At 48.2% G+C, this 6071-nt stretch overlaps 1 non-coding gene across 1 annotated transcript; it reads right to left on the minus strand.

Annotated features, from left to right (window-relative positions):
• Nucleotides 1-2195: 2195 nt before the first annotated feature.
• On the minus strand, nt 2196-2302 carry LOC118936072 (U6 spliceosomal RNA). Its single transcript, XR_005034106.2, has one exon. It is a non-coding gene; the product is annotated as a U6 spliceosomal RNA (small nuclear RNA).
• Between the last annotated feature and the right edge of the window lie 3769 nt (nt 2303-6071).

Here is a 6071-nt window from a genome sequence, read left to right on the forward strand (position 1 = left end):
CTTTTGCATCACTTGGTAGAGCTGGGAGATGACTTATGGGATACCCTTAAGGAAGAGAAACAGTTATTGAGAGCACAGGTTGCACTCCTAGAAGATTCCTTAGCAGTAGTGAGGGGGAGGCAGCAGGAGAGTCCGCGTTGCAGGAGGTCATAGGGGAGGGGGAGGAAAGAGAGGTGCCTTCTGTAAGATAAGTTCTAGCTGAAATAAGCAGGCAAAGAGAGGCAACAAAGGGCCAGGTAGTTTATTTGAGTGCAATTTCCCAGATGATGTTCCGCAGTCTGGCTATCACAGGCCAGGGAAGTCACACCTGGTCAGGGAGGTGGGGGCTTATAAGGGGTTAGGAGGGGGAGGAGTGGGCAAGCTATCCTAGGGGGTGTGGAGAGGTATGATTGGCTAAAGGTGATATAATAGACAACTAGAAACTTTTTTCCTTCCAAGAGGGAGGAGGCTGACATCTGGGTCTTAGTTGGCACATCAGAAGGATGGAATTCAGGAAGAGCTGTCCCCTTTCCATATAAGACACGGACCTTGGGATCTGGTCTGTTCTCCTTTTATGGTATCTCTCTGTTCTGTTTGCATGTCCTTGTTTTTCCTTCCTCCAGCCTAACACCTTCAGCACCAGCGATGGTGGAGGAGGTGTCAGGAGAGGATGAGGGGTGTCGCCAAGGGCTGATCTGTTGCCAAGGCCACCACCCAAGGCACCAGGCTCTCCTGTATTAAAGGCCCACCCAGTTGTAATTAAGAAAGGAAAAAATGCAACTGCAGGCTCCTCAGGGGAGGAGCCACCTCCTCCCCAGGTTGTGAAGCACTCTGTGCTCCACCCCATACCCAGGATAAGATGGTGGACATGAGAGTCTGGTATTGGCAGAAGCCATTGGAACCTCTGCCTACATGGCTTTTGCATCTCTGGGGTATGGGGGTGGAAAACATTCTTATGTCGGGTTCTGAAATGACTAGACTGGTTTTCCTGATGACTCATCCTTCTCGCCAGCAGCACTTGCAAAGTGCCCATCACACCTGAGGGAATCGGGTGCTTCTGGATTGGCTGACAGCAGCCATCAGGGAAGTTTGGCCTAATCAGTGTGACTTACCACACTTACCCACTAGCTGGAAAACATATGCAGAGCTCCAGCAGGTATTATGGGAGTTGGGCATGAAAAATATAATCTATAATATGGACCCCCTGGGACCTGATGAGGAGTTGTTCACCATAGGAATGAGAAATCTGGTGCTGCATACAGCTCCCACACCTCTCTTTGGGTCCTTAGTGACTATTCTTGCCCCCCATATAAAGCAATGTATAAGTGAGGCTACTTGTACTTTAGCAGATCTAAGGGAGGTTGAAACAATAAGAGCACGGGAGGAAGTATGTGTTACCACTGAAAGGAGAGGTGCAAAGGGCCCTCTGAAGTTCTTGAGGTCCCACATGTGAGTTGATTTGATAAAGGCCGGGGTAGTGAAAGAAAAACTTGATGGGCAGCCCAACAGGACCTTGTTAGAACTGTGGCACCAATTAAAGCCAGAGCAGCAGTTCCAGCCACTGAGGTCCAGGACATGGAAGACAGAGGCAAAGCCCCATGTCTGGACTGCGTCCCTGCAAGACTTCCCGGGGAACAGTCGTCAGGCTCTGCCTGAGCTCTCACCCCCACAGGACAATGATTGGGCATTGTGGTTTGATGGAGGGGAGGGTAAAAGACCAACGTGGTAGGGACCAGAGGCCACATGTAGAATTAGCAATTCATTGGTCCCCTGTGAATGTACAATGTGTCCTGGTGCTGGTGGACACAGGAGCTGACTGTACTTTGATTTATGGCAACCCTGAGTGATTTATTGGGACCCCTGCTGATAGATGGCTATGGGTGTAAGGCAATTAGATGGAAGAAAGCCCAAATCCCATTGGGGATAGGGCATTTACCCCCAAAGGAGTATACTGTGTACATTTCTCCCATCACTGAATATATTTTGGGGGGTTGATATCCTACATGGCCTGTGGTTACAGACCACTGCAGGTGAGTTCAGACTGAGGGTACGTGGGGCAAAGGCAGTTCTGAGGTGACATGCTAAGCACCTACCTGTATCTCTGCCTGTACTTTGGCAAGTGACAAATACTAAGAAGAATAAATTGCCTGGGTGGCACAAAAATTGAAGAAACTCTACAGGATTTGGAGAAGGTGAGCATCATAAAGCCAACTCATAGTCCTTTTTTTTTTTTTTTTTTTTTGCGTGTCATCCTTGCGCAGGGGCCATGCTAATCTTCTCTGTATCGTTCCAATTTTAGTATATGTGCTGCCGAAGCAAGCACATCATAGTCCTTTTAATTCCTCAGTGTGGCTAGTGAAAAAGCCAGATGGCTCCTGGCATATGACCTTGGACTACAGGGAATTGAATAAAGTCAAAGCCACTTTCCAAGCTTCTGTCCCCTCTATAGCAAACCTTATGGACACACTAAGTCATGAACTAGGGATGTATCATTATGTTGTGAACCTTGCTAATGCTTTCTTCTCTATTGACATAGCACAGGAAAGTCAGGAACAGTTTGCCTTCATGTGGGAAGGCCAGCACTGGACATTCACTGTCTTTCCTCCGGGATACCTCCACAGTGCCATCATTTGTCACGGACTTGTAGCCCAAGACTTGGCCACATGGAAGAAACCACAAACGGAGCAACGGTATCACTACATTGATTATATTATGCTCACATCTGATTCTCTTGCAGATTTAGAAGGGGCCGTTCCTAGACTGCTGCAACATCTACAGGAAAAAGGATGGGCTGTGAACAACACTAAGGTTCAGGGACCTGGTTTGTCTGTAAAATTCTTGGGAGTTGTCTGGTTAGGTAAAACTAAAGTTATTCCTGAAGCAGTCATAGATAAGGTCCAGGCTTTCCCTACCCCCACCACCGTGGCAGTATTACAAGAGTTTGGGGGCCTTTTGGGCTAATGGAGAGTGTTTATCCCACACTTGGCACAAATTCTGAAGCCTTTATACTGGTTGGTATGAAAGGGCATCATGTGGGGCTGGGATGAGACATATGCAGCTGCTTTTACTGCTGCTAAGCAAGCAGTCAAGGCCGTACAGTCCTTGAGTGTAATGGACTCATCAAGGCCCTGTGAGCTAGATGTTCATGTAACCAAAGATGGTTATGGATGGGGTCTTTGGCAGCAGCTTGAATGGACACACCAACCCATTGGATTCTGGTCACAACTAAGGAAAGGAGGAGAGTTCTGGTACACCTTGATTGAGAAGGAACTGGCTGCTGTGTACCATGGCTTGTTGGCTACAGAGCCCATCACCAGAACAGCTCCAACCAAGGTAATAACCACCTATCCCACTGTAGGTGAGGGCAAGAATGGACTCAAAGGCCATGGAGTGGCATGGCATAGATGCCTACACTGGCTAAATGGGGTGCATATTTACAGCAGCATAGCACCCTCTCTACTAGCCCCTTAAGTGGGGAGCGCCCAACACTTATTGTGGCTTGTGACATATACCAGTGGAAAGCAGAAAGAACTTGCTTTTGAGCCATTGGTAGCCAAGAGTCCTTATCAGGATGGAAAAGCCCCTATACCTGAAGATGCTTGGTGTACAGATGGCTCCAGTTGTGGCCAGCCCCCAAAGTGGAGGGCTGTGGCTTTCTATGCTAAGATTGAGACAATATGGTTGGAGGATGGAGAGGGGAAGAGGCAGCCATTGGGCTGAGTTGAGGGCAGTATGGCTCATGATCACCCAGGAGCTCTCTCCAATAGTTGTCTGCACTGACAGCTGAGCCATCTATTGGGGCTTGACCCAATGGCTACTGACATGGTACCATGCCAACTGGATGGTTGGTCGCCAGACCCTTCAGGGGCAAGAGTTGTGGCAAGACCTATAGACCTCTGGTCAGACTAAGACTGTTACTGTATATCATGTGACTGGCCATTTGCCTTTTACATCCCCAGGGAATGATGAAGCAGATACAGTGGCCCAGGTGCATTGGCTAGAAGGAAAGCCTGCCTCTGATGTAACCCAATGGTTACCTCAGCATTTGTTGCTCATGGGGAAAAGAAAATGTTGGCTGTAGCCCATCCGTTGGGCTTTCTGTTGACCTTTGAAGAAGTCAGGTGAGCCTGGAAGGAGTGCCTTGTGTGCTCTATGAGGGACTTACACCAAGTCCTGCAGCAACATGGGACAATAGTAAAGGAGCCAATACCTCTTGTCAGGTGGCAGGTAGACTACACTGGGCCTCTGCCCATATCAAAAGGCTATCGGTATGCCATAACTTGTGTAGACACAGCTACTGGTCTGTTGGTTGCTTTTCCTCCATGTCATGCAGATCAACAAACCACCAAGAGCAGCCTAGAGCGTCTCTTTGCAGCCTATGGCCGGCCACAGGTGATTGAGAGCAATCAAGGCACCCACTTTACTGGACATGGGTTACAAGAACGGGTGCAGCAGTTAGGAATAAAGTGGAGGTTTCATGTACTACATAACCCTACTGGGGCAGGCATGATAGAGAGGTACAACAGTTTGTTGAAATCTGGCCTGAAGTCGGACACCAACAGTCTACAGGGCTGGTCAGTTCACATAGGGACAGTGCTACTGTGTTTGAATGAGAAGTCCCGAAAAGGAGCCTTGAGCCCTGTGGATATGCTAACACACCTTGATGCCTCTCCTAGACAACTGTATGTGCAAACTAAAGAGGAATTATTGAGGCCAGGATATAGCCAGCAGAGCAACATCCTGCTGCCAACCCCTACTGCCTTACACCCTGGAAACACTGTTAAGTGGATGTGGCCCTGGACATTTTGACACATGGACCAGCGATGGCTGACCCTTCTGGCACCTTGGGGAAAAGGCCTGGAAGCCAGCCTCCAGTGTGTTCCTGGATTAACAGCACAGTGGCCCCCAAAGATCATGGTAGTGTACCCAAAACGTCCAGGAGAAAAGAGCATCTTACAGTGAAGTTTTGTTTTATCTTTATGGCCAGTGCATGTACCTTTTGTAGCCCTATATATCAACCCATCTGTAACTCCCACAGGGAGGGTGGTGAAAGTCTGGTATACTAGACCAGGAAGAGATCCCATTCCTGCCACTATTCTATCACAGGACCATTCTCTTGCATGTAACCTATGTGAGGGACAGGATTTGCCTATGCTGGTGTCATCAAAACATGTATGTTTTTGCTCCTAAGGTTATTTTTTTCTACAGTCCCTGTGGCCTGAATGTGCCCCCTGGCTGCAGCTGCCACGTGATGATTGTTCTGAACTCCCTACCTGTTTAGCTACTGACTGCTTGTGGAATGGGTGAGCTATGGACTTAATCTGCCTAGGACTTTGAATTTAGCTGAATCTTTTGGCTTGAGGATTATCATGATTTTATGTTATTAGTCTGGTTACAATGCTCCAGTTTTCTAGCAGGGAATGAGTAGATTGTGAGGGGAGATTTCTGGAGGGGTGGCCTGTGGGTAAAATTGCAATGTTTCCAGAATCTCTCACCTGGCTTTAGTGCATCTCCATATCAATGGTGTTTCCAAGGGGTGGAGAGAAGTAGCCATCTCCATATCAATAGATAATTACATGGGCAAGGGAGGGATTATCTGAACTGCAGAGGTTGGGTGGAGCTTTCTCTTCTACAGCCAGGTCTGGAGAGATACAGGACTACTGTTTGTAAGACATAACCGGGTTTCTCCCACTTTATTTCTCCCTTATACTGATTTCAGTTTCAAAGGTATTTTGCTCTGGGATTTTCCCCCTGGAGTTACAAAGTTGTTGTTGACTCTGTATAAAGAGCTCTGCCCAGTGCTCTGGGCGACACATTGGCATGGCTGCATGGCTGCAGGAGAGGAGAGACTGGAGCGGTGGCAGCACCAAGGACAGAGACCAAGACAGCTGCGGGGGCAGAGAGGCCCAGAGGCAGAGACTAGCTTGTTACATGTAGACTTGCTCTGAGTGGATGGGATTCTAGTGATTGACTTGCCACCATGGGAATAAAGTTGGGTATAAACCCTTTCACCCCAAGAATGTTCCATTGTCATTTTTCGGTCTCATTGAATCCATAGTGAACTTGCTCAGTGCTGAAACCCATTGGCAAGA

The sequence above is a fragment of the Manis pentadactyla genome, chromosome X (genome assembly GCF_030020395.1).
Source record: "Manis pentadactyla isolate mManPen7 chromosome X, mManPen7.hap1, whole genome shotgun sequence".
NCBI lineage: Eukaryota > Metazoa > Chordata > Mammalia > Pholidota > Manidae > Manis > Manis pentadactyla.